Source organism: Rhipicephalus microplus, chromosome X, assembly GCF_043290135.1.
Source record: "Rhipicephalus microplus isolate Deutch F79 chromosome X, USDA_Rmic, whole genome shotgun sequence".
NCBI lineage: Eukaryota > Metazoa > Arthropoda > Arachnida > Ixodida > Ixodidae > Rhipicephalus > Rhipicephalus microplus.
This window is the reverse complement of record NC_134710.1, coordinates 45,748,606-45,776,205: the sequence shown is the minus strand read 5'-3', so window position 1 is coordinate 45,776,205 and position 27,600 is coordinate 45,748,606. Positions and strand designations below refer to the sequence as shown.

The 27,600-nt window shown below is 45.3% G+C and overlaps 2 protein-coding genes across 7 annotated transcripts in view; one reads left to right on the top strand and one right to left on the bottom strand.

Moving 5' to 3' along the window:
* Positions 1-27,600, top strand: part of LOC119175883 (uncharacterized) — a 766,025-nt gene that overhangs the window by 156,711 nt on the left and 581,714 nt on the right. The gene's annotated exons all lie outside the window — the stretch shown is intronic.
* The window catches only part of cN-IIIB (cytosolic 5'-nucleotidase IIIB), a 513,152-nt gene that overhangs the window by 317,836 nt on the left and 167,716 nt on the right, over positions 1-27,600 (bottom strand). Inside the window, exon 2 of one of the 5 annotated variants that reach the window (XM_075876434.1) lies at positions 3,862-3,983. The exons of 3 other annotated variants lie outside the window; for them this stretch is intronic. The gene's annotated coding sequence lies outside the window, so the exon portion shown is untranslated. Of the gene's footprint in view, positions 1-3,861; positions 4,523-27,600 lie in introns of those variants that run through there. One more of the 5 variants, XM_075876433.1, reaches the window with a different exon arrangement.

The following is a 27,600-nucleotide window of genomic DNA, read 5'->3' as shown; positions in this document are numbered from 1 at the left end:
TCTTTGTGGGAATTGTACCGAGATTTGCGTGCCTCCTCAGTGCTCGCTCTACAGATTGCGCGTCTCTCGAATCTACACAAGGGGCGAAGTAACAGACAAGCGATACCTCGGAACTATAACTCTCGTCGCAGACTCGGTGGTTCTTCGCCGGTGCCACAGGTTAGCGTTTGCTTAGGTTGTGGCGACCGGCTTCAACGGCGTGGATTTTGTCGCGGCCCCGTGGGTGGGTTCGAGTGTACGCTCCTCACCAGCTCGAGTGGCGAACGACAAACAGGAAGTGCTCGCGCTGCCACGCGCCAGCGAGCACGCGCTGCATATTTCAGCAGCTCGCGCGGTGCACCTCACCTTCGGCGCCGGCCACGGCTCCATTATTTAGGGGTCCCCGTCGTCTGCGGGCCCGGCGCGAAGGGGCCTCCGCTTTTTTGGCGCGCACTCTCGCTGATGAGTCCGTCTGTGTACTCATTGCGCTTCCCTTGCGGAGGAGGGAACCCCCACCAGTGAATTTCTCGCCGCCGGCCGTGAGATTGACCGGCGCCGCGAGTCTCGTCTGTTATTCACGAGTCGTTCCTTATAGAAACTGGCGCTCTTGAAAAAGAGGGCGCGGCAAAGAGATAATGGTTGTTCGTGACTGTGCAAGGAGGAGACTGTCTTTCAAAGAGCAGGACCAAAAAATGGTGGCACCAGGCTTCCTTAATCTAAACTGACGTTGAATATTACGGGGTGGCTAAGACGGGTAGGAGAATACGTAGAAATAGTCCAAATGAAAAATGAGTCATCGGGCTATTCACGCAGAGCACGTGATTGGCGCCTATGTGTTACGCTGTCAACGTGTCGCGATGTCCTGCTGCAGACGGCTGATGTTGCGCTGCCTGATGCCAGTGGGAGATTCTGGCTATGTGTAAATTCATATTTATTTTATTTACAAGCGTTGACGAAATCGCGAGGAAAATTGTAATTAATAGCCAAAAGCTACTTAGTAGTCTGACGTATACCTAAATTACGCAAGTGGTGTATTGCCGGTAACAAAATACGTGAACGCTTATTTCACATCCACACAGAGAAATAAAAAAAAGAAAGGAAATGCGTTGAAAAGCACTTCTAAACATTTTTTAGATCTACTGGAGAAAAAATATATTATGCACTATCCGAGAACAAGTATTAAAACAAGGGCACATCATCGATTGTTATTTACGAAAGTCGATATAAAAGCGACAATATCAGTAGCAATGGGAGTTATGTGCATTAGTGGACTATTTTTTACGTAAAAATATTGTAAATTGATGTGTGAAGTGCCCTGCGTGGGTTTTTCCAGCGGTATGAACGTTCAAAGATCATTTTATTCAATTAGTAAACGAAACATTTTTATGACGCAATGCTACTTGGACCGAAACACCATTGCCAAGCCTGGTCTGGCAAAAACGGTAACGTGAGAAGTTTGGTCCAATTGCCATGCCACAAAGCAAAGGGAACAAAATAGTTTTCTAAGAAATGCTGGTTCGGCCCAGTGGGGTAGACACTCGGCTTCGGTGCGTGGGGTCACATGTTCTGAACAATTTTACTTCTGTGATTTTTTTTATGGAATAACTTTCATTATAGCATTTACCGAGGTGACGCCATAACGAAAGCGAAAACACTGGCCGTGGACAAGGAACGCGTGGATAACATAAGCTGCCGGGAGCAATAGCGACAGTGCCCGTATACACAGCGCACCTGATGGTTGCACCAGCGTCGTACGTCAAGGCATCCACATGAAGAGTGGAGCTGTTTAAGCTGGCCGTAATCTGCGCAACGCAAAGCGAAAACTCCGCGCCGCAACAACGTCACCGCACGTTGCTCAGCAATCGGTTGCATAGTTCACGATAACTGTGCGCCTGCCTCGCTAGTCCATACATGGCTCCGCCACAAGCCCACCTGTGTGGACCTCTCACGTAATCGCTCCATCGCGTCAGACGTGACGTCACGGCCAACTGCGCATGCTCCTCTTCGTTCCGTGTATAGCCGGCGCATCGAGGCTGAATGCCACGAGTACACATGGCGACACCGAAGGAGGTTCGCACTACCAATGCGGAGCCGAGAGAACGAAACACAAAGAAAGAGGAAGCCCTAAATGCAGAGAAGGAAACAAAGGGAAGAAAGATTTAGAAAGAAACCGATGCACCCAATCGAACCAATCGATACTTAGCCAATATTCGGGGTTTACAATGTGACCCCGTGAACACTTCGTGCACCGGGGCCTACTCAATGCACATATACCGGTCAGCTCTGCTGTGCTCCAGCATTGCGCAACTCAGTGCAAGCTGTGCAAATGTCGTAAAAATTCCTTGGTGATTGCCTGTAGCTTACTGAAATATGTCAACTGCCTTCGTGAGAGCAACATATACGCGTGAAATCTGTAATTACGTCGGGCATTGCCTTCCTCATATCTTGTACAGTGTGTTCAATTTCTGCATTATGAAGAAATGGTGGTACAGTACAAAATTTGTGATATACCTTCCCGACATGTAGTAGCCGCATAGTTTAGAACGAATGAACGTTTCCGTGACCAACGAATAGCATTGAACAGCGCTATTTGAGTGGAGCACATTGGAGATTTACGCAGCAGAAATGATAATTAAGAATACGCTTCAATATTACCAGCGTGAATATGGAAAGCTGAAGGGGTGATAGCATATCGACGCATAGCGGAGTCTATGGAAGTAGAAGGCTAAAGAAATGAAGAGCGTCTGGATGAGTGAACAAGCGCTGGGAAGGTGGTTTTGTTTTTGTAAACATGCGCAACCACGATGTCGCTTCGTGGCACGACCATGGCCGTACTACTATAGTCACCGCCAAATTCAAATGTCCGGTTTCAATTAACGTTTATTAAATAAACTACTTGCACTAAATCAATAGATAAAGAAATTGTAATTTAATTGCAGAAAGCGTTATAATGAGTGAGACTAATCTAGATATTCTGAAGCTGTGAGGAAATGTAATTCATTACGAGTAATGATTCACTTGTGAATCTTTCTAGCGGAGAAAATTAAGCGCTAACTTGAAAAACAAGAAAGACTGAAGTGAGTTGAAGCAAAAAAAAAACAATACTTTGAGTAATTATCACTAATTTCGGACCTGATTGCATTACCTCTAGTGACAACAAGAGAATTATGCAGCAAGAGGACTTGAAAGGGAATACGTGTACATATTGAGGACAGGAAGCGAGAAGCTCCCTTCGAAACTTTGCAAAATATTTCACTTTGTTCTTGTACCACTTCAATTCCAAAATAATCGACCCAAATTTTCTGTAATCACTCTTGCTCACGCCTTGCATTCATGCTGTAATGACAGAGGCGCTACTAATAAATCAAATGAAGATGGTCATACTGAATGAAAATGTATTCGGTGCTTCTTTAAGAGTGTCAATGCACAACGCTAGTCATTCGTAGGCGCATTTAGCCATTGGTCGGCCGCATTAGCAGATGGCATGTTGAGCACAAGGATTGGGCTGAATTTATTCTTATGAATAGGAATATGGCCAGCTCTTCTTTGAAATACGGTCCGAGGGATCTCAGAGGGCTTAACAATAGCATTAGCAAACAAACACAAATACCTTTAAAATTAAAGGCGCTCAGAGTCGCGTAGCTAATAGAGTTTAATTTATAAATGCGGTGCTGGTTTACTTCACCCCGTAACAGTTGCATTGTAGTGATGAAAGAAGGTTATTCTGCGGGCTTGTTCATTTGCTTGACTCAACCTTAGTGAAAACATGCAGATGATGAAACCAAGGAATGTAGAGGGGTTGTTAATTGTAGTGTTGAAACTGCCATGTCGCAGTATTATATTGCAGCGAAAATAACTAAAGCGTATGAAAATGCAACTTACCGCAGGCAGTAACCGAACCTGCAACCTTCGGACAACGTGCCCAATGCTTCACCAATGGAGCAACGGTGGTGGTCCCTGCCGTCGTCACGTTGTCTTTTCGCCTGTTTTACTTTTTTTCACACCTGTATCGCAATTTCCACAATGCAGTTTAAATACCACATTTAATGTAGCCTAAGATTATCTTCTGATTTTTAACAAGGGTTCACTGTATAGGTTTTCGCGAACCATTTTCAACTGCAAGTGTTTGCTTCGTTCTCCGCTTTGAAGCTTGAGCTACAACCGTGGAAATGGCTACTGTTAGTGCAGAATATTTCCGAAAACTGCTTTAACGTACGTAGGTAAATAGTGCGTTCGGGGGGCATGTCTGAGAAATACAACTTAAGAGAGTTGCTGCACAGGATAGTTGGTGTCCCATATACTTCTGAAGGTACGTTGCGCAGTTTATTTTATTTTGTTTTATTTTATTTGAAGTACTCTGAAGGTAGATACAGTACATTATAGAGAACAGGAGCAAGTACGAAGAGATGAAAAAAAAAAGACGAAAAAGATACATGAAAAATCAAATCTAGAGAGTACAGTAATATGTATAGTAACGACAAAAAGTAAAGGAGAAGACTGATTTAAACACTGCTTATACAAAATGTACCATTCAATTGAGTAATTCAGATATGAATATAGTAATAACAAAAAGTACAAGGTCAAGAGCTCCGAACACTAACCAAGAAAAAAAAGAAAACAGATGACATGGTTTTACAATTCAAGATCACGTTCCGAAGAATATGTTTGAAAAAAGTGTCTCTACAAATCCGCCCAAAGGTCGGAGAAACGTGTCATTGGGATACACTCAAATGCCTATATCATGCACGTCTAAAAATATTCACTGGACTTGCGAAAACGCCGGCATTATAAACATAAAAAAAGAGAGAACAAAGCTGATTAAGGGATGCCATGCGAAAGCTATTTTAGAGCGAATCGAACGATCGAACGACTACACAATGATAAATCGGGAATCTGTGCACGTGGGTCCCCAGTGTGTCTAAAGAAAGTTTGTCGTGCTCTGCACGGGAGTCAATGTCGCCTACCCGCAGGGACGTTGCCCAATCCTTTTGTGTATGACAGCTGTTGCTGAGTTGCCACTGACAACACGCTTGTCGATTATTCGTTGAGGAGGGGGGGATGTAGACGGATCTTGCTAGAGCCATGAGGTTGCGTGTTACTTGTGTATGCAGTTCACTGTTACATGTCTGCTGATAGGAAAAAGACTGTAACTTTGTTTTGTACTTGTATTTTTTTGTTTCAACTTGCTATATTTCTATAGAATATGCCTGACCATCTCCTATCTTTAGAAAGATCTGCTACGAAGTATACTTGACATTCTTAGAAGAGCTCAATGTCATATCTTTGAGCACGTGAATTCCTCCCTACATTGCTAATGTGCGCACTTTTGTAGAAACGTGCTTTTTACCTCTTCCGCAAGGAGAAACCAAAGCTGGTGCGCACTGGTGAAACATGCAAGTTGGTTACTTGCGAAATTCGTTCACGCGCTCTCGTATTGATTGATAAGGCTAACGCCACCTTACTTCGCTGTGTCCTCCTTTGCTACCTTTTTTTCCAACGCAAACGCCAGGATTCTTCACTGGCTAATAATTTAGTACACATTCGCGTCGTTACTTTGCGATCGATACGGCTGGTAAGCAGCTTGACGGCAATTCTTTCACTAGCCGGGCCTTCGGGCCCTGGGTCATCGGTGATTGCGCTGAGCCAGTGGTGGGGCGCCGTGGCAATCGCATCCAGCGCTGCGCGCCTAGGTAGCGTGCGATATTCAAGTGTTACCTACGCATCCCTGAACACAATGCAGACGCACACACCAAAATACAACTATTACTTCCTGATTTGTTGTCTTTTATTCATGTTCCAGGTTATATGTGACAGAAGTTTGAGTGGGATTTTTCCTCGTTGTGAAGAGCGCACGATGCCGGTAATACACACCGAAATCATGTTGTTAATTATTGGTGATATCTTTCACTGCTGACCTGCTCACTCTTTTCAAGTTCGCTTCCCCTAAATCTACGCGCGGAAACCATCAGCCTGACTTCTACAAGCACCGGGTGAGAACCTCGCGTCTTGCAAACGATAAGTTTTGATTTCGTGCATTATTCGAAGATCACTAATTTTATTTGTAGCACGGCCGGCCTAGCACACTCTTACCACTGCAAACGACGATTCTATTCAGCAGAAAGAAAATGTGCGGTGCCCAAGTCAGCGTCATTTGTTTTCCCTTGCTGGCTTCTGCATCACAGAGAAACATTGCTACTGAAGAAATACGTCGTCCAAACGTAGTTTCTCCCCCCTCCCCCTCTCGCGTTACAAGGAGGGTACTGTCAGCTTTTGTTAGCCCGCCGAAGCAAAGAGAAGTCAGGGGCGAATAGACAGGAGCTGCCGGCGGCCCACCAACAGAAGGGTCTCTTCGCCGAGGATCCGCTACCCGGCATACCAATAAAGAGTGCGCTCGTGCTTCATGAGTGGGGTGGGCGCCGCCATTTTCCCTCGGGGCACTCAGTGGGCAGAGCGCTGGCACACCTTGTGCACTCCCGGCGAACCGGCGAGCGGCGAAACTTGCACAAAGGGCCTCAGTGTTTCTGCGGCAGGGCCGCCCTCTTCTCCACGGACAGCTGCTTTGTCTGCCGTGCCGGCTGCGGGAAAGAACCTCTGCCTGCTCGTTTTGCATTGCCGTCGATTGCTTTCCGCTTTCCTCTCGAGTCATTCCTGCAATTTTTTTTTCATCCACCGATGTGCGTACGAAAAGACTGCCTGCCTGATTACGCAACTTGTCGTGAAAGCGGAAGTGGCAGGTTGATTTCAGTTGAGATGGTGGAAAAAAAAAAGAAAGAGTGTGGAGACGAATAAAAAAACGCGAATCAACCGTTCCGTCAGTTTAGCTACTGCGTGTGAAAGCGAAACTTTGTCGGGAGAGCCAGCGAACGTTTTGTGATGTGGTAGCTATGCGGAGGCTGTCTAGTTATAGGATGCTACTTTCGAGGTGGAATCGTTAATCCGCTTGACTCTAGAGATATTGTACGTGATTGGCCTATAGGACAGCCTCTTTATATCCAGTAATGCAAAACCTGCTCTGCCTATGTGTTAGTGCGAGTGAACTCATCCGCTACTTTATTCAGTGTGTGGTTGAGGGGTGAACGTCACTAAATTTACGTATGTTCTTTTAGGAGCTTGCAGAGCAAGCTTCTTATGCTCACGCTTTTTCCGGCAGCCACATCCGGCATGTAAACCTGGGTTTTCAGCATACACTTCTTCGGTCGCTGCTCAAGGCGCCCTCTCTGCTGATTTCAACAATGCTCAATAGATGGCGCGCTGCCACCCAAGGCTTTGGTTTTCGATGGCCCGCCCACTCGCCTCCACCTGACTACGTCTACTTCATTCTCGTCACTTTGTACACACGGCAGCACGATACAAGTTCCTACGATGAGTGTTACGCACGGGTAACGATATTCTCCCAAGCCCCTTCACTTGCCTGCTTTCAATAGCGTTGAAGAACACGTGATAGCTCCACGCCTGCCATTTATGAGGGTTAGGCATTTGACTCACGGCCGCTTCCAGTATGACATAAGGGGGCAGGTGTTCAACGGGCCGATTCATGAGGCCAACACTCTGCAGTGCCGGCCGCGGAGAGTGCCCGACAACGGTTCTTCCGACGCACACATCATGCGCCGGCTTGTTAACAAGCCTTTCTTCAGAAATGGTCTGGCCAAGAAACGCCCCGTGTATCTCCGGGCCAGCTCTTTGTGGATATGGCGGTAATTTTTTTTTTGTTCGATGTCACTAGCGTGTGATATTGCCACTGTTAGGCTATTTCTTAATACCTCCCCTTCAGCCTCATAATCACTGATTGATACGTAGGGTTTAACGTCCCAAAACCACCATATGATTATGAGAGACGCCGTAGTGAAGGGCTCCGGAAATTTCGTCCACCTGGGGTTCTTTAACGTGCACCCAAATGGGAGCACACGGGCCTACAACATTTCCGCCTCCACCGGAAATGCAGCCGCCGCAGCCGGGATTTGATCCCGCGACCTGCGGGTCAGTAGCCGACTATCTTAGCCACTAGACCACCACGGTGGGGTCAACCTCGTAATCTGCCAAAAACAAAACTTCATCCACCAGTACCATTGCGAATTGAAAACGTGACCAGTTTCAATGAAATTATTTTGGGAGGAAACATACGCAATCAACAAATGTGATATCGAGTAACCTTCAAGTTTCACAAGTTGTATGGTGCGTTGTGTTCTATCCCAACTTTAAGCATGTCTCTGTATGTACACATATCATTATATTGCAACGATAAAGACCTGAATACCTTATGGTGAGCTTCGCTAACAAGCCTTTTTTTCCTTTAAAGTGTGCGTTGTTCTCAGAGAAGTAAAGCAATCATACACCACAGCAAATGCTTATTACTTGTAGGTTCTTTTCATACACAATACTGAATGACCAAAAAAGTACGTGAAGCTGTGCAACAGCAAGCTGAACAACATATGATGTGTTCGAATCGCGGAAAGCTTAAGTACGTGTAACCAGATTATATTTAACAATGTTTACGTACGCAGTCTTTATCACACAGAGCCTCTGACAACAAATTCACAGCCATTCGAAAACTGAGAATGCTTAAAATGCAACAGTTTTTGCAAAATCTAAAAAAATATTAGTGACGACCCCAGAATAAGCTTTTTTAATCACTGGAAACAAAAATGTTACAGTTTCACCGCAAGGGTGAAGCAGTGAATGCAATAGCAACAAATTCGAATGTAACGCGGAGAACGGCAAGCAGATCAAAACGCGCAGCGCGCTGCTCACGCACAAATGACTCACAAAAAAAAAAACGCACACACAGTACGAGAGCGAACTAACAACGTTTACAGTTTGACACTTACAGCACTGTTTGAACAAGAAGATGCACGAAACATAATCGCTCGTATAGATGAGTGCTAACTAACAAGTGTCCTAGTTGTTACTTCTCTGTGTATCAAAAGCACGTTCTTTTCGCAAACAGGGCCTGTGCAGCGAGCGAAGTGACCATCGGTGCACGAATCCCCCCCCCCCCCCCCATTGAAGGATAAGCGCGCGCACACAATTATTTACCCTCCGCCCTTCCACGGGGCAAAGTGCGCGTGGGAGATAAGCGCATGACGGCGCATCGCAAAAAGCTGGGCGCCGAGCTATGCTGAGCGCGCTTATTGCGCCATCTCGTTGGTAATGCTCAAAACACGCTATCTCCTCCTAGATGGGCAGTGCCAGCGGTAAGTGGTAGATATAAATAGCTTTCCGTTTCAACGGTGGTAAACAGGTGCTCCGTAGTTAGTAACTCAGTGGTTAACGCCTCGCGCTCACAAACGAGGAATCAGTCGTTTAATTCCGCGTGCTGAAGTCTTTTCCTGAATTACTATTTCTTTTTTGCGCTTTCATATATATATATATATATATATATATATATATATATATATATATATATATATATATATATATATATTACTTCGAGAATGGTGCAGTATAGGAAACAAAACAATAAAATATTTATTTAATCCTAACAGTTTCGGCTGGTGGACCAGCCTTCTTCGGAGGATGTAAGTGAAATGATACAAGTTCCCGTAGCAGAGGGTCACCCTCACAGTTTAAAGACCCTCCAAAAAAAGAGAGAGAGAAAAAGACAAGCGGGCGAACGAGGTAGCAACAGACAACAAGAAGCAGAAGAAGGAGAGGAACTAGAAAGGAGCGACGGAGAGCCGCCGGAATATATATATATATATATATATATATATATATATATATATATATATATATATATATATATATATATATATATATATATATATATATATATATATATATATATATATATATATATATATATATATATATATATATATATATATATATATATATGTATACATATACGGGGACTGACAGCGACTCCGACACTGGCGGGAGAAAGCAACCGAGAGGGTCCATATAATTGCTATCGCTATAGAAGGTTCTACTGCCCCTGTAAAGCGTGCTTTTACTGTTAGACAGAACTGTCTTGCAACAGAAGTTTTTGTAAGGTAAGCCAAAAGGTTAGTTTTACAGCGAAAGCTATGAGATCACAACCCGGGTCACTCCCAGTTGCATGTTGTCCGTCGCTGCCGCCGGTGTCCGTAACCACATCGCGCGAAATTAGGAAAGAAACCTTGCACCAATTACACAGTGGGGCTTGAACCCGAGTCCACTGCGTGCCAGCCCAATATTATACCACTGAGTTACGCTGGTGCTTGTAACTTGTTGTCAAACTTGCCTTAGGCAGGCATGACCCAGCACCAATGGCACAGTGGGGCTCGAACGCGGGTCCGCTGGGTACCAGCCCAGTTTTCTACCACTGAGCTTACTCTGCTGCTTGTGAGTTGTCAAACTTGCCTTGGCAGCCTTGATGTCGGGAAAGCAATCGCGTTAATATGATTTATAAAGCGTTTTACAACAGGGAAAGAAACACCAGTCGCCCCACAATGCGATTAGTGTAACGAGTGGGCCGTCCAATGCTCCAACCTATTGCAAAAGCTTGTTCTTGTTTCCCTACTAACTGTGGTGCATACCCACTTCAGCCATGATTCCTCATCGTCGTCAGCCACTGCATGGGCAATTGGCACAAAATTCTTAGCAAGTGTTTAGCGGATACCATGCTTCTCAGAAGAATGACAAAAAATAGCATAGCGAATGCCAGCTTACTACCCAAAAGTTTATTATCAATACCCTAGATGGTACAAAGCAAGTTTTCTTGCAGTAGTTACCCAATCAGTGTTTAGAAAAGGCTATGAAAGGCCGCTCTTCTAGCTTTCGCTGTGACTGTGCTGCGCTTACCGCGTAGGCCGGGCGTTTTTTTAGCATGTTTGGAGTATTTCGTCAATACTATGAAATGACGCATAAAAAGCACAGGCGATGCAGGTTACTTTGTGTACGTTTGGCTTATTTGTACTTTAATACTGCGTAATGCGAGCCGGATGGTGATTGAAACGTTGCCAGCGGATAGAGGTCGTTGCGACTTTCTATTTAGAGGTTACCAGAAAAAGAGAAAAAAATTGCATGTGAGCTAGCTCTGCCGTGCTCGTCAAGCACTCTGCTCACCTAGTTTTATATTACACACAATTTCATCACTTGAGCTCTACTGCGCCGGTGAATAAACAAAACAAAGCAAAAAGGAACGGCTGTGAAATTCTCTGTGCCGAAAAGTTCACCACACCAAGAAAACAGTGGGTGCCATGGCTTTCTAATTCAAATCGCTTGCACCTCAAATGGAACGTACGATTACGTTTAGTTAACCGAAATGGGAATGCCAAAAAATAAAGCAGTATTCTTCATTAGCACTCACGTAGATTTCGTTTCAATGTCATTAGTGTAGTCTCACTTACCATGACTGAGTAGGAGGTAGTGATACGACCCCGTGGTTTTCTTGTTCTTGCTTTCGGAGTAACGATGTATTTCTGTTTCTAGTTCTCAACCTGGATTCTATTTTACCGCTTTCGTTGCGATAACGTTCGTCGTTTCACTTGCGGAGGAAGCAGTGCTTCGTCCTGAGCGCGGGATCTGACCTGTTGGAGGGAAGGTACATACCATCTGGGACCACGCGCCAGCGCGATAGTGCTGTCAAGCTCCGACAGGCTCAACGAATCTGGGGACCTTGGTTTGACTCTGCTAGTTGCACGTCGACTCGAGACACATGTGTCTCCATCATCTATCAACTCGCTTCACCGTTTTCGCCCTATGCGCGGCCAGTCTGCGTGGACGATTCACGGTAATGCTTCAACGTGGGTAAGTAAAAGCAGTCTGTAGGCCGAAGGAACAACGGGGGTCTGCGAGGAGAGTGCTTGTCCGTTAATCTCAGTCTCGACCAAAAACGAAGACACACTATTGAAAAACCCCCGTTCGGACCAGTTTCAGAATCGGCTATGTTTTTTCTGACAAATCTTTCCTGGTGGTTCGGCCTGCACGACAATCCGATCGATGGTCGCACAAAAAGGAATGTTCCGCGTCTCAGTGCGCGCGCGAAAAAGAAGTCTCCCGGAACGCATTAGGCACGCCCGTCATTTAGTCTCGGCTTGAAATACTAAATAAAAAAAACTCTTTCTCAGAAAGCCTAACGGCGCACGCGCTGGGCAAAGAATAGAAGAATAATGGGAGTTGTGGTTGTTTTACTCATTATCTTTTAGTATTTTTTTACAGTAACGTTAGTCAGGGTCCCGAAAAGAAACCGGCCCTGCAGACCGTATACGAGATTCTATTGCCCCTACGCTCCACATTTTATTGTTCACGACTTCGTGTGTTTTGTGCTTATTCTTTCTCGTCATCACGCAAGCAGTGCGTGCCGGGAAGCGCCACGAAACTGGGCACAAAGGGCTCGAGTGCTGAACACTGGCAACGTGGATGTATAATTTTTGAGAAGAGAAACTCGGCGCGTGACATAAAGGACGAGCTACGCTCTTGCTTCTCGCAGGCCTTTCACTGACATGTAGTTGCTACACCTCGTGCATTTCTTGAAAAATAAATTTTTTTATGGTGGTTATTTTCTGCACCAGCCAATATAAAAGGCTCATTGTTTTTCACCCGGCGACAATAGACGCCATGGCTTCAAAAACTTTCTGGCGGTTCTGGTGAGTTTGGGCTTCGTCTAAACTTGGCGTCTCGAATATATGTTTTACGACAGCATATTGTGTGATCGCTAGCTTTTGTAAAGAGTTGATGGATAGGTTGAGTCAAGAAACAAAATTTCGTAAACTCGTGTTTAAAAAAAAAAGTTGTATTCTCGTAACCTCGCATTCATACCTGCTTTGAAGGTAGATAATTTTTGTCTAATAATGAAATAACTGAATAACAAGAAAGTTCCCACGAAACTGAATCTGTATTCACAAAGCTTTGTTTCCGTAAGTGCCTCTTGTTATAAACCTGACATTTATGAACATTATTATTTGTGATAACGAGTAATCTGATCAACTTATTTTATGGCCTGGTAATTTAGTGACGTTAGGAACTGCTTCAAAAATAACTCTAAAAATATTCATTATTTTATTATTTTTTACTAAAAGTAACAAAAACAAGTTGGTCGGAGTGCGAAACCATAAAAGTGACGAGGAGGCTAGCAGACAGAATGGTCGCCTCGCATCAATACTCTAAGCATTGAATAAGGCTGCTGGGAGGCCCCGGCACTTCTAACTTTAAACGAAAAGGCTCGATGTTTGCTGCACGCTTTAACATGATGCAGAGACTTAAAACTTGTCACAGAGTCCAGCCGCGATGCAAGGTCTTTCTTCAGACAAAACAACGATCAGATCTTGACTCCCCCCTCCAATCCAACTATTCTTAGTGAAGGGAGGGTCAAGAAAACATAGGCACAGATTATAAGGACTCGTCAATGAAGCAGCGAAAAGTTTTTTCATAAAGAGGAAATTGGCTCGTTCAATGCAATTTCTAGGTTACTTAATTACTTTTGAAAATTAGTATTGAAATAATGATTACTTTGCATAAAGATTGTGTAAAACTTTGGGCTATTTTTGCGTAAGAGACTTTTAAGATTACGGGCTCTGCTCTGAACACAAATAAATTCATGGCTTACTATACGTTTATCGCTAATTTTGTTTAAGCCGTCATGGAGTTCTATAAAGCTTCATTGGCTGCTGTTATACTCCGCCAATACATCTCATCTAACCTGGATGCATATGTATGTATGTATGTATGTATGTATGTATGTATGTATGTATGTATGTATGTATGTATGTATGTATGTATGTATGTATGTATGTATGTATGTATGTATGTATGTATGTATGTATGTATGTATGTATGTATGTATGTATGTATGTATGTATGTATGTATGTATGTATGTATGTATGTATGTATGTATGTATGTATGTATGTATGTATGTATGTATGTCAACAGAATGCAAGCATGCATTCACATATGTCATTTACGTTGACTTTATTATTCAGTAAAACAATAAGAATCGCGCCTCCAAGTGCCTATCGTTAACTTTGAAGTGACGGTGCCTTTGCAATTTTCTTTGCATCGATTCCTGCGGTTCCACACAAGTGCACCAAATCCTCGTCGGTGACCTGTAAACGTGCCATGCAACACAAGGCCTCCAGTATTTGCCTCTATTTGCTTTGTGTTTTAGACGGAGCATCGTAGTTGCGTGCTTGCTTTGAAGAATTCATGAGGTGGAGCTTGGCAAACGAAATTGCCCCCTCAACGTCTCAGCCGCTGATGCGCCAACAACTCGAGAATATAAAAATCAGAATCAATGCTGTCAATCAGATTTTGTTCTCTGTAAAGAAAACGCACTATCTGGGGGCGATTGCATATCTGCTATTTATAAGTTTAAATCAGTCTACAAGAATATATAAAAATAATAGAGCAAAATCGAAGAATTGTGTTTTCTTGAAACGTAAGTGATTGCTTCTTGCATTAGTCATGAAGGCAAAGAACGCATGGCTGAAACTTGCAGCATTCAATGTACGTACAGGCCAGACGAATGAAATACAGGGTGGTGAAACAGAAGTCAGGTACAAGAAAAGCGTCGCACCTTAAACGAGTCTACAGAGAAGGAATGTCAACATGAGATTTTCTTAGCAGATTCTTGCCTCGAAAAGATTTTGTTCTCCTTCTGTAGGCAGCTGGCGTACTTTTTCTATCGCGTCTACAGTTTAGGTCAGACAGTTTCGTTATCGTAAGAAGTGTGTGTTAATGTTTTATTATGCTTCATTAATGCGAGAGTGTTAAACAACAGTCTCTCAGAAAATGTGGTGTCAGTGTCGGTGGTGTTGAATGTGAGTGAAGAATCCCTGTGAATGCAAAAAATAGAAAATCAGGCGGCGAGCCAAAAACTAATCTAGACTGTGATTCTGAGCACTTAGAACACTTCCCTAGGTGGCAGTGACGTGCCCAATCACACAGTCACCACTGTACTTTAAACATGTAAAGAAAATGCTTCAAAGTTTCGTCATATCAGTCGAGGAGATATGTTAGCAGACGTAATGTTACGTGGCAGATCCATAGAGTCGCACCAGGTGTCATATCATGTGAATTGCATAAAGGGGAAGTGGCTAGAGTTGTCCACTCATTACAAAGCTGTCAGCCATAAGTCATCATCATTATCATAATTAGGCTAAGCATCAACAAAGCTTGCGTTGACGTAGGTGAGCATATTGGCTTTGCAGACACGTAGCGGGCACTTCGTTATTCGGCAAAATGTTCCATTATGGCCCAGTGGGTACTTCACAACTATGCTTGCCATAGACGCCCTTAGAGAGTTTACAGCGGCAAACCTTACGCGCCTTTCCTTACGCACGAGTGAGGTGCCCACCGGTAAGGGAAGGCTGATAAGCGAATGGGAAGCTGATGCGAGCTGCGCCCGAAATGCTATGTCTGCTTCCGCTCTGAAATTCTCAGCTTAAAGGGGTACTGTCACAAAACTTCGTGACCGAAAAAGACTGCGGGATCGATTACCGTGAACATGCGCATATCATCTGCAAAGTATCAACAGCGAATATAGCTTGGAAGGTATTTTAAATTGATTTTGACGTTTGCATGAGCGATCGCATCCATCGCGCTGTTGACACCCTGAAAGGGAACCCTTGGGGACCCCCTACTTCGATCACGTGACCCCGCTGCAGCAAGTTATGACGACGTCAGAGCTGGGGCGGATCCATCCACCCATTCTAGGGGGGGGGGGGTTCAGTTGAATTAACACCTGAAAGATGGGTGGGGTCATTACATTTGTACTAGTCTAAAAACCCCATAATCGCATAAATACTGTTAATGTGTACTCACAGTGGTCCCACTCATTTGTCCTAACTGGTGACAGCAGGTGGATGGCAAGCACTGAAGAGAAGAGCGGGGGGGGGTGCTGACAGACTTTGGGGAGGGGGGCGATCGCCCCTACCACTCCCCCCTCTGAATCCGCCACTGCGTCATAGCCGCAATTTTTCTTTGGTCACGTTTGCTACATCAGACTATACTGCTCGCGCATCCGTGGTGGCGGAGCACGAGTTGAACGTTTTGTCTTTGATGACACTGCTGTACAGTTTCATGTTTGAAAAAAACTTCTTGATGTGAACCGCGTGGAAGTGCGTCACAGTTCTGTGTGCCGACTTGGTCGAGCGTTAATAGCTAGGCGGTAATAGCTGCGACCGGTGGCTTGCCCTCCTTGAAACCCAAAGTGACACTGATCGGTGATAACGAGCCTGTAATTAATTATCTGCTGCAGAAAGAACGATGTGTCGTGTTTTGACTAATAGGACCCCAGAAACACATTGCAGCAAAAAAAAAATCAACAGAAAAACGTGAGGCTACCTCTTTTTACAACATCGAAGCTGTTCTAGCTCGGCGTAAAATGTGTGGCTGTTCCCGAAAGCTAATGGTTGTGTGCCACTGATAAGATGTGTGGCCATGACACAATACTTTCATCATCATGAAGAGGCATGTGCCATATTATTTGGGCAAATCCTACTCGTCACCAGCCTTAACGGAACGTTATAAATAGTGCAGTGCGTGTGTGTGACTGTAGGAGTTATGTGTTTATCACTGTATCTATCAAAGTCATCACCCGACACCAGGAGTAGCATGTCAGGTGAAAAGCCAAGCAAACTTCTCCAGCTCTCCATTAAAACAATTCTCTCTCTCACCAGTCACCGCTACGGCGTAGCCTGTAATAACCTTGAGAACGAGTACAAGAAAAAAAAAGGAAAAAAAAGAGAGAAGCAAAGAAAAAGAAATGTATTATGTTATACATTCGTAAAAGTGCTGCAGTGCGAGTCAAACTGGCATTTTAAACAACAACAACATCATGCAGGCAGACAGACAGCATGCGGACTGTCTCTTAAAGTCATAATCAGCTTTCCTAGGATTACTTTACTGTGCATGCTAAATTGTCTGTTTCTTCCGTGTGGTTATTATAACTATATACGCGTCTATTCATCGTATTGTAATTTGATTTTAGCGCCCACGCATAGGACCATTTCTTTTGCGTTTCGATTCGCTGTATGCTTCTTTAAGTGTTCAATCATTTATTGCGTCGTTTCTTCATTACTGCTTCAGTTTAACACATTTAATAATTATTGGTAATAATTACCATAATCGATAATTATTAATTTAAAAATATAACAAATTCAGTATTATTTAATAATTAGTTGTGTTACCGTACTGTGTTAACACTATGTCCTTTGTAATATCCTCTCCGACGGCTTCAAGAGAGTATTGTAGCAGCAACATCAACAACGACAAACTAATCAAGAAAAGAAAAACCATTGAACATAACTTCAGCCATGCCCCACAATTTTGAAAACGCTGTGTGTATTCTGATAGTTCTCCTGTTATGCGTTTCTCGTATCATTTTCTACCTGAAATGTACCTGAAATCATAAGCCGCCTTTTAATACCGAAGAAAATCAAGAGTGTACATACTCCTTATAAACCGGATGTGCTCCGAGCACTAAGTGAGCCCTAGGGACTTTCTTACGTCGGTGCGAGTCCCGGTCGTGAATGAAAACTATCTCTTTGTTCGAGAGAGCCTATTTTAGGGGTTGCCGGTAGTACAACCATTTTCTGTGCTCACCGCTCGTAGTATAAACAGAGTGAGAGCAGCGAGGCTCTTATCCCGTCTTCACTCTTCCTATCGTAGTACGCAGGGGGAAAATACTTAAGCCCTTTCGCGAGCCTGTGCCTCGCGGCCGCCGCTGCGAGCGCAAACATAGTATCCAAAAGGTTTCGTTTAGGTTCACGTATCTTCGGCCGCCGCCCGCGTTCCTTGCTGTCTCGCTACAAGTTCTTCGCCCGGCGCGCAGGGGGAAATCTCTCGGAGGACCGCTTCCTTATCCCACATATTTTCTTTGCTTCGGGAATTCGCTTCTGCCTCTTGTGTCGCCCCACCGCCAGCCGGCTTTGTTTTTACGGACGCCGAAGGCTGTTGTGTCTCGAGCTTCGAGCGTCGCAGACGACGAGGTCTGAAAGAGATGGTGATCATAATGCGGAAATATGTCGATATGGGTCACAGTGTGCTTGCGGCATACATAACACGTTTCCTTCAGTTTTGCATAGTTTTGCGTTTCCCTCATTCCTGCTTTCGAAATGGTCAAATTGCGAAATAGAATGATTTACAACGTGTGGTTCTGGAAATGGCATGCAAAAGTCATGGTTACAAAGTAACAAAGCAAAAACATGTTCACACAGCAAAAGTGCATACATTTCTTTTTAGAACAATTTTTTTGGACATTGATGTTGTTTACTGGCCCTTCAAAGCTAACTTCGAATTTCCGCCAGGCTGACACGTTGTGCTTCTGATCTATAAACAAGGATCTTATCGTCCTTTCAAACAAGTCGCCGAAACTTATTAACCTTACCGCAACGCAACCTCATCATGTATAGGAAAAAAATATCAATGGAAGTGCAGCAAGCTTGCGTGAGACAAGTAGGCTTAAATCTCGACGTGTTCTACCACATTTAAGCATAAGCATTAGAACAAAGAAATTCTAACAAAAGGTTTCGCAACACCATAAACTTCTCCTAAATGATGACGCAAGAAAAATCTGAGATGTACCCCTATTTATCTGTGTGCCAATGTATTTTATTTTGCACACATGCACTACTATGACATGGAGAGAAAGGTTAACGATGACACAGTTATTGCACTTAATTTTTGCTTCCATCACATAATTTATAATGATCATTTCAGTATATTCTTTGCTTATTGATTTCAGTGATGTATTTTTATAGAAGCGCACCCTTCCATACAAACGGTCACCCTGCTAAAACCACTGGATTCTTTTTGAGTTCTAGTAGTGCAAGGGCGAGCACAATGGTGTTCTCTTTTTTTTTCAATCAAGCAAGAGAAAAATGTAAAGATTGGGGACTTGGTGGGGAAAATGCCTGCCATCGCAGTAAATGAGTTCAGAGCCGGAGGAATCACTGCTGCTCTTTTTTTTTTCAATAGTCGGAAACAGGTGCACCAGGCTCGCGGCTCAAGCCCACAACCGTTTTGAATGGAGCGCCTTTGCCTTGCCGCGTGGTAGAGGCACGATTTCAAATTTTCTGCTTTCATCGCTGCGTTTTCTTTTTTCTTCGAGGAAGTGATAAACTGAAAAGCTCTGATACGTTTTCTTCAACCGAACGACGCGACGCTAGACATAACGGCACAAAATGCCAGCAAAGCTTGTATTTCTTTAAAGCTGCCCGAACGCTAGAAAACACATAATCTCTGAGCAAGTTTCACTAGCACATCTGCCTGTAGACGCACACTGCTCATGATGTCGGAAGCCGAATGTCTCCGTATGCCTTGAATGCTGCCTGATTTGGAACGCCTTTTTTTTTCTTCCTCGTTACTCCTACGGAACAGCGTGCCTTGCGGTGCGAGCGAATGCTTGACGAGCCGTGTGCGACTGACAGGCGCGTATTAACGCGGCCGCTTCTACGTGGACGCGCACGTGGTTGTCGTGGGCAGGCCTTGCTCCTTTCTTGTCGGAGCTGCGCAGCATTTTTTTTTGTCTTTGCTATGCGCCTCGTGCTCAAGCCGTCTACGACATACAGCGCTGCTTTGAGAGCAACGCAAAAAAAGCCCCGACAACACGTGCAAGATCTCGCATTTGGAGTAATGCGACGTCGGATATTTTTTAATTATGGAACGTGTTGCATGACTTAAGTAGGGCGCTTCTGTAGTTTAAAAAAAATCAGCGTGGCACTGTTCACTTTTATTAATATTTCGCATTAACACTTTGTAGTAGATATTTTTAAGCAATCCCAGAAGGCCACACGGGTGCGCGGAGCACTATGGGAAAAGTGCGCAAGTCGAGCGAGCCGGCTTCTAGGTCGCCCGCTGCTGATTGGTGCCGCGGGAGCTCAAACCTTATAAAAAAGTCTACGCATGCTCACGAAGTGAGTCATGACGAGTGGACGAACAACTGGGAATCGTACTTACTGTAAATAACCCTTGATATTGCCCACTCCCGCATGTAAATAAGTGACAACGCCAGTGTACAGTAAATACAATGTGTTTTTGCAGCTGAGCCACCACTTTATGCGTTCTCAACTCCGTGGTTTTGTGTGCGTTGATGTTTCGCCGCTGCTTCCGGTGCTCTTGCTTCCGGGGTAGCTTTGTCTGCGTAGACGTTGAGCCGCCGCATAGCGCGCTCCCGCCTCCGCAGTAGCAGCTTGACGGCGTTGCTGCTTTGCCTTTCACGGGCGAGAGCGCTACGAGGTGTACTGTCGTGGGGGCGTCCGTATTAAATTTGGGTCATCTGGGGTTCTCTAACGCGCACCTAAATCTAGACAGACTGGTGTTCTTTTCAATTTCGAACCCGCCGATATACGGCCGCCATAGCGGCCAATCAGCTTCGCGCCCTCAGATACCCATTCGCTTGAATATTGAGTGTCGTGAACATTTTTGCGCCTTAAAACTGAATTTCAGTGATTTCAGTGTTTCATCTCACCTTGGTCGCGACTTCACATATCTACGGTGTGTATAATTACCTCTGAGCCAGCACGCGAAAGCACAACCGGAATTCGTAAAATGCAGCGCTTGCAGTTAGATCAATAACTAGGGGTCAATGTTTGTTGTTTGTGACCTATGGTGCAAGTGATGTGCACATTGTCTAGCTAAATAAGCTTGATTTACTAAATGCTAACTGCACTTACTCGCGCTATCTGAATTTTAACTTGGGCTCTACGACATTGTCGGTGAGCATTGATTCCAAATGCATCTGCAAATTTTATGACAGCCCGTGGAATTCGTATAGGAAATTGAGCTGTATTTATGTCGTGGTACCGCCGCGGTGGTCTAATGGCTAAGGTACTCGGCTGCTGACCCGCAGGACGCGGGATCGAATCCCGGCTGCGGCGGCTGCATTTTCGTCGGAGGCAGAAACGCTGTAGGCCCGTGTGCTCAGATTTGGGTGCACGTTAAAGAACCACAGGTGGTCGAAAATTCCCGAGCCTTCCTCTACGGCGTCTCTCATAATCATATGCTTGTTTTGGGACGTTAAACCCAACATATCAATCAAATCAATCAATTTAGGTCATGAAACATACGGACAAAAAAAAAACAAAAAAAGAAAACAGAGAGGGCGCTGAGTCGGAACCGTTTGGCTGGCCGGTTCAACACTTACACTGCTACGAGGAAACACGAGGCAATTGCAAAATGCAATCTCACCTTACCACATACGTTCGCGGTCAAACTGCGGAGCGATGTGGTTCACCTTGCCAAGCTCACTTGCTCTGAGAGGTGCTAACATGGCACAAGAGGAAAGCTTAAGCATGATTCCCACGCACTCGTCACGGCTGCTGCTGCGGCGAATTTTTTACATGAGTGCTAGCGTGTCAGTTAGGGGCGCTTGTGTGCTTGAATGTATGTTTATTAGAGATAAGTACTTTCATCGGAAAACGGTGACTTCAGGAACATTAATCATTTTCAAAGATTTATCACGCTGATGGCTAACGGGATTCTATTTGACACTTTGACTCTTTAACCTTGGCGTTTCTTAAATCGTGCTGTCTTATTTGCTCATGGGCCCATCGTCGATAATAAAAACTTGGTGGTTTTCTTTTTTAATACGTCATTACCATGGAGATATATACACTTTGCTGTTAACATTTCCCGAGACCCCAAGAAATGGAAGGGTTTCACGTATAGGTGCCATGCCGTTGCAGTCTGTAAATTTTGTTAATTTAGTAGCAATGTACCTTATGGTAGCCATTGTATGTTTTTCATATCGATACAGAACAGATGCTATCCTACTGTATACAGCTGCGCAATTAATCAAATAATTGCGCCTTTTAGGCTTTCCGCTCATCAGTAAAGAGTGGAGATAGGTGCGCGCTATAAGGTTTTAAAGTTGTCAGACGAGTTTAACAATTTTTTCTCGAGATTCGTCAAACATCTTTGAAGCCGTTAATTGAGCAGTCATATTTTATTTAATTGTGCCATTTAGTAACCGTGATACCAATAACTGCCGCCATACATGCAGCTCTTCGAAGCTGCGGACACACACGCTTTAAACTCGGCTATAGGGTGTGCAAAAAAAAAGGGGGGGGGGAGCATAACGCGTCACTCACAGGAACCGAATATGCTAAGGCGGCTATGCTTTAGGAAGAAGAAAATACTTAAGAAGCAGGCTTGTAAGCATCAGAAGCGCGTTTCTTCAAAACGCTTGAGTAGCCTTCAGAAGACTTAATAATGGGCCTTTTTCAAAAAAAAGTTCAGAGCATAATAAGCCATGCCATACGAACCGTCCTTCAGTTCTCAAAGAAAACAGAATCAGGTAAACGCCCATAGACACGGGGAAATACATTCGTGTATTCTGAATGGCGCACATCCTTGTTTTCTCTCTTCTCCTTTTTTTCTCTTTTATCCCGCATTGCAGCCCCGCCGTGGTGGTCTAGTGGCAAAGGTACTCGGCTGCTGACCCGCAGGTCGCGGGCTCGAATCCCGGCTACAGCGGCTGCATTTCCGATAAAGGCGGAAATGTCGTAGGCCCGTGTGCTCAGATTTGGGTGCATGTTAAAGTACCTTAAGTGGTCGAAATTTCCAGAGCCCTCCGCTATGGCGTCTTTTATAATCATATGGTGGTTTTGGGACGTTAAACCGCACATATCAATCAATCAATATCCCGCATTGCCCTTTCAACATTAAGGGTGGCAAACTAGGCACAGTCTAGTTAACCTCCTTACCTTTTCTCCTCCCCGCCCCCGCATCGTTCGAGAAAATATGGCAGGGAAGAGAGGGAGGGCAACACGTACGAGCAAGAGCGAAGGGATGTTCAGAGAAAGATAGGTAGAACTTACGTAAGAACGTAGAACGCATGCTTGTAGAATGAAAGCGTGCGCACGTCAAGTGTTCCTATACAGTGTGCCTGCCAGTATACTTGAGCGAACGGAAGAGCCGATCCGTGCCACGGGAGCCGTACTGTACATGACGCGACGACTGCTCGGTCGTTTGCACTTCAATAGCAAACTAATGGCGGCACGCCATCCTTCGTCCCGGAATAAACAGGGCGCAGTGTTGCGGGCGCATTGCGAATTCCTGAAAGCCACAATCACGCTCGCAGCAGTAGCGTGTTTACTCGCGGTAGGTAAAAGGCTGTGCTGTCAGGCAGAGCAAGACTCCTGTTTGGGATTGTAGTAGGCGTGCAGAGTAGGGCTGGACCCTGCATAGCTCTGCTATTTATAGTGCTTATTGCCAATCAACGCCAACCGGGACAAAACACTCTTCCGCCGCAGTTGCTACTTAGAAAAAAAAATCCCCAACAATGTGGCTTCTGTGTAACGATAATCGGCACAGCGGAAGGCGAAATTCCCTGATGGACAAAAAGCATTGTGAAATTGGCACGGGGGCGGTGTCTTGTCTCACTGTGGTTACCTTGAAGAGAAGCTTTTTCCGTACTAATGAGCAGCTGCATAGAGACGCGTGTTGTGGTTAAGTCCACAAAAAGCATCCGCAAAGATCCTATTCTGCGAAAACGCGCGGGTAAAAACGGCTCAACAGGTTACTTTCAACGCCACATCGCTGTCCGACGACGACCCAGTGTTTGCAAATTCTTCGCCAGCGCGCTGCTATAGCGTGTACGTGTCGGACGAGCTTGCAAGTAGTTTCGTCGCTAATCAAAAGACCTTGTCGCACACGTGCCAGAAAAATGACACCGTCGAACAACAGCTGAAGCATGAGAAGAGAACGAACGACGTTCACCTCGCGTCGGCATATGCTGCAGCTTTATTCCGAGAATCTTTCGGGGGGAACTGAAAGCACGACGCCATAGGTCATAATTTTCATTGGATAATTGGTGTTTTGGTCAAGGACTTTAATCGCTAATTAAGGAATTTTGTCGTTAATCTCTCTTACTTCCTAATTAGCCTCTGACAGCTGCGCTCTTGTACGAACACACGCGAGCGGCAATCGATACACCTATAGCGTATCGCGTGGGGAGCGTGAGACCCGCATTCATTTCTTTTCTTCCGGTTCTCTCTGCGCATTACATACTTATTCGATGGTACCTGCTAAAGTCCAGTCCACGTACGTCACCAGTTGCGAGCCCGAAATAAAACGCCTTTCGTCTTCCGTCAGTCCATCGTTTGTTTGTATCGGCGTCCATTAAGCAAGCAAGGGGTGCACCTTCTAGCTCCCCTCACGCTCGTACGAGTGCAGGGTAATTTGCGTCGCACGAAGAAGCGGCCGTTTTGCGCTTGAGCACTCTAAGATGGCCGGCGGAGAAGGGACAAAAAATACAAAAGCCAATTACGGAAGAAAATGGCGCCGAGGAACGGAAAGAGAGAGAAATAACTAGAGATGGGAAGTCAAAAACGCGTCTTCTACGCCACCGTGGAGTGGCAGCAGTAGTGAGACCCGCGGGGGTCGGCGTCAAAAGCGCCTACTCAGCGCACGCGTGCGCTTGGGTCCAGCGGAAGAGATTAGGCCGGAGCTGACGTTCGATGAATCGCTAACGGTCGTCGGGCACGGCCGTCGCTCGGCCTGAGCGTGCCCGTCGTCGCCAGGGGAAACGGTAGGAGCGTCGTTAATCAGCGCGTATGGAAGCAGCGCCGGCCGTCGGGTCGGCTTCGCGGCGCGGCACACGAGAAGGCAGCAGGGTCAGTGCTGTTGGCGGCGGTGCCGTTCGTCAGGCGGCTTTTAGCACCGGTTACGGAGAAGCGCCGCTCCCGTTTTCAATTGGTGGGCCCCGGCGCCCACGACCTGTAACGGCTACCGCGCGTACTCCGCGCAGCATTATCGATGTAATTGCCACGACGAGAGAGACAGCATGAATATGGGGAGAATCGACACGACTGTAAAAATGCGCGCTTTCGTCTAGGTTTGTTCACAATAGCGAACATTCTCGACTTGCGTAGTTTTAGACTCGGGGTGCCGACAACATGCCTCGTAATGTTTCTCTTGAAGAATTGTCGATGAGGAACACTTCAGAATCTAACACGTCAGAATTCGTCCATTCCATCACTTACCTTCTTATGTTTTGCTATATCCTCTAAGTTTATGTGCTGCAAATAAAGAAAGAATCGCAGCAAGAAAGGAAGATGGTGAGACCTGAGCTGTGCATTTATACAGTTTATGGCAACAACGTTAGTAATGTGATATACGGCCACTTAGCATTCTGTCGGCCCCTGAATGACAGAAATAATGCCTGGTATACCTAATTAGAGCTAACAGCAGCGGGCTCGTGCATGCGACATTGTTTATGCGCGTGGTGCGGGGGGCTACAGTGGAGCTCAGTTTATGACTACAACGCTTAGGAAATCGCGAGTAACAGCGTCTCTTGTAATAGACCACGGCTTGATTTCATATGCTTTGTCGCCACAGACGTGGAGCAATGTCAGCGGAACAAGTCAGCGTAGCTTTGACTGGCGTAGCTGAAGCAGAGGCGTTGCGAGTGGGTGATAAGCTGACGTAAAAGCGTGCACGTATATACATCCTTGACAACCTATTATTTACAGTTACTATCATTGATATACTTTCGCATGAAGGTGTTTTGACGCGTTACATCGGTGCTAAGGTCTAATAATAGACCGCAAACAAACGCAGCTTCTTTGATGAATATAAGCCAGACGACATAATCTATTTTTAGTGTACCAACTGACGGGCAGCTCAACATCGTGGCTTAAAAGAACACTAAAGTGGAATAATCAGTCGGCTTAAATTGATAAATTCTGCCCTGACAACTGCAATGTCCTTAATTTCACCATATGTTTATTATTAGAGAAGGCAGCCAGGGTCAACTTAAAGTTTTATATTTAAATTTCTCACCGAATTCTCTGCATTTGATATCACGGATTTTAAAGTGTGTTTTTCGTACTTTTACGACATTGACTCCATGAAATTTTCGGGAACTTGCCGAGTCATTGCGGGATTGTCGGAAATGACCGCGCGAGCGGAGCAGCTCGATCGGCTTCTGACCAAGACCTGCGGACGCCCATACCACTTTTGAGAACGGACGCTGCAAGGCGACCACAATTACTTGCTCGCCGTATAACTCTCCTACAATGGAATACGCAGGGTTTCTCCTACGCGCGCCTGCATTCAATCGACCCAAACTTGCAACTTCGTTTGCCATCCAAGCTCCCACGATGGGCTGAAACTTTGCTGTGTCTGTCGCATGAGGTTGGACGTAGCAGTTACGAATGCGTATTCTTGTCTCCTTGGAATGGCAAGCAGTTCGGTATGCAACATTTGCGCCTGTGAGGAGACGCTTGAGACGCATTCTATACCACTGCCCAGCATACCAGCCTGAACGACGGGCGACGGAAGCCCTGTTCGGTCAGCTAGATTCACAACCACTCACAGAAAAGAAGATCCTGAGACCTTGGCCGACGGCTTCGCATATGCTCAAAGTCACGAAAGCTCTCATGTGCTTTTTAAAGACCACCGGACTTCACGAGCGCTTGTGAAAGAACAGCGTGAGACCGTGCTGTGTAGTCTTGAAGGGCCACTCACCCCTCCACGTTTAAAGACGAAGGGGTGATTTTCTCCTCCCCTTCATGCACAAGATGCGTCTTCCTCGCCCCTTAGTTTTTGAATGCACGTGAACAATATCAGCACTAAGCGCTAGAGCCTATCAGAATTTCGATCTTCTCGGCTGCACGCTGTTATCGCCGCTTGCGCATTTTTAAACACACAAAAAAAGAAGTTTGATCGGTTAATTGTGCACAATATTCACGCGAGACAAAGAAGAACGGATTGGCGGCTGCATGGCAAAGCAGTGCAGGAGCCAAATCACATGTGACATTTCGCGTATGTGAACCAATCGAAAACATGTCCGCTGTTGACGTCACGGGAACTACTGTCTGCGTATAGTGCGCCCAGAAGATCGAGAAATATTGATTGATATGTGGGGTTTAACGTCCCAAAACCACCATATGATTATGAGAGACGCCGTAGTTGAGGGCTCCGGAAATTTCGACCACCTGGGGTTCTTTAACGTGCACTCAAATCTGAGCACACGGGCCTACAACATTTCCGCCTCCATCGGAAATGCAGCCGCCGCAGCCGGGTTTTCGAACCCGCGACCTGCGGGTCAGCAGCCGAGTACCTTAGCCACTAGACCACCGCGGTGGGGCGATCGAGAAATATGAGGAAAGAATATTGCACTCTTTTTTTTGTATTTTGGGAACCTGGTGAGTGGTCCTTTAAGCTGACTATTTATCCACCTCTCTATTACACTGCTTTTTTTTCTCTTTATTTGCTTTCTATTATTCTCTCTTTCCCCCGCCCCAAGTGTAGGGTGGCCTATCGAGCCAAGATGGGTTAACCTCACTGCCTCTCTTCTCTATTCTCTCTCTTTTTCTCTCTCTCTCTCTCTCTCTCCCTCCCTCCCTCTCTCTCTCTCTCTTTCTCTGGAATTTGGTATATTAAGATTGTGGCCCTCTGAGAGGACGATGTACTTTATTTTGACCGATAAGAAAGTACGCATGACCTAGCAGACACCGTGAAAATCTAATCATCTTGGCGTTTAGAGCAAGCATTTGAATGTGGCGTCGCAACCTGCATTTTCTTTTCGAGCATTTCCGTGCTTAGTACTAAGCGTATTTACTTGGTCACAATGGTGTTTTCACTATCGTGAAATCGTAATTCAGTAATACGCGAAAAATTATTTTTACCTTTCATCATAATCATCAGCCTATATAACTACGCCCACTGCCGGGCAAAGGCCTCTCCCATGATT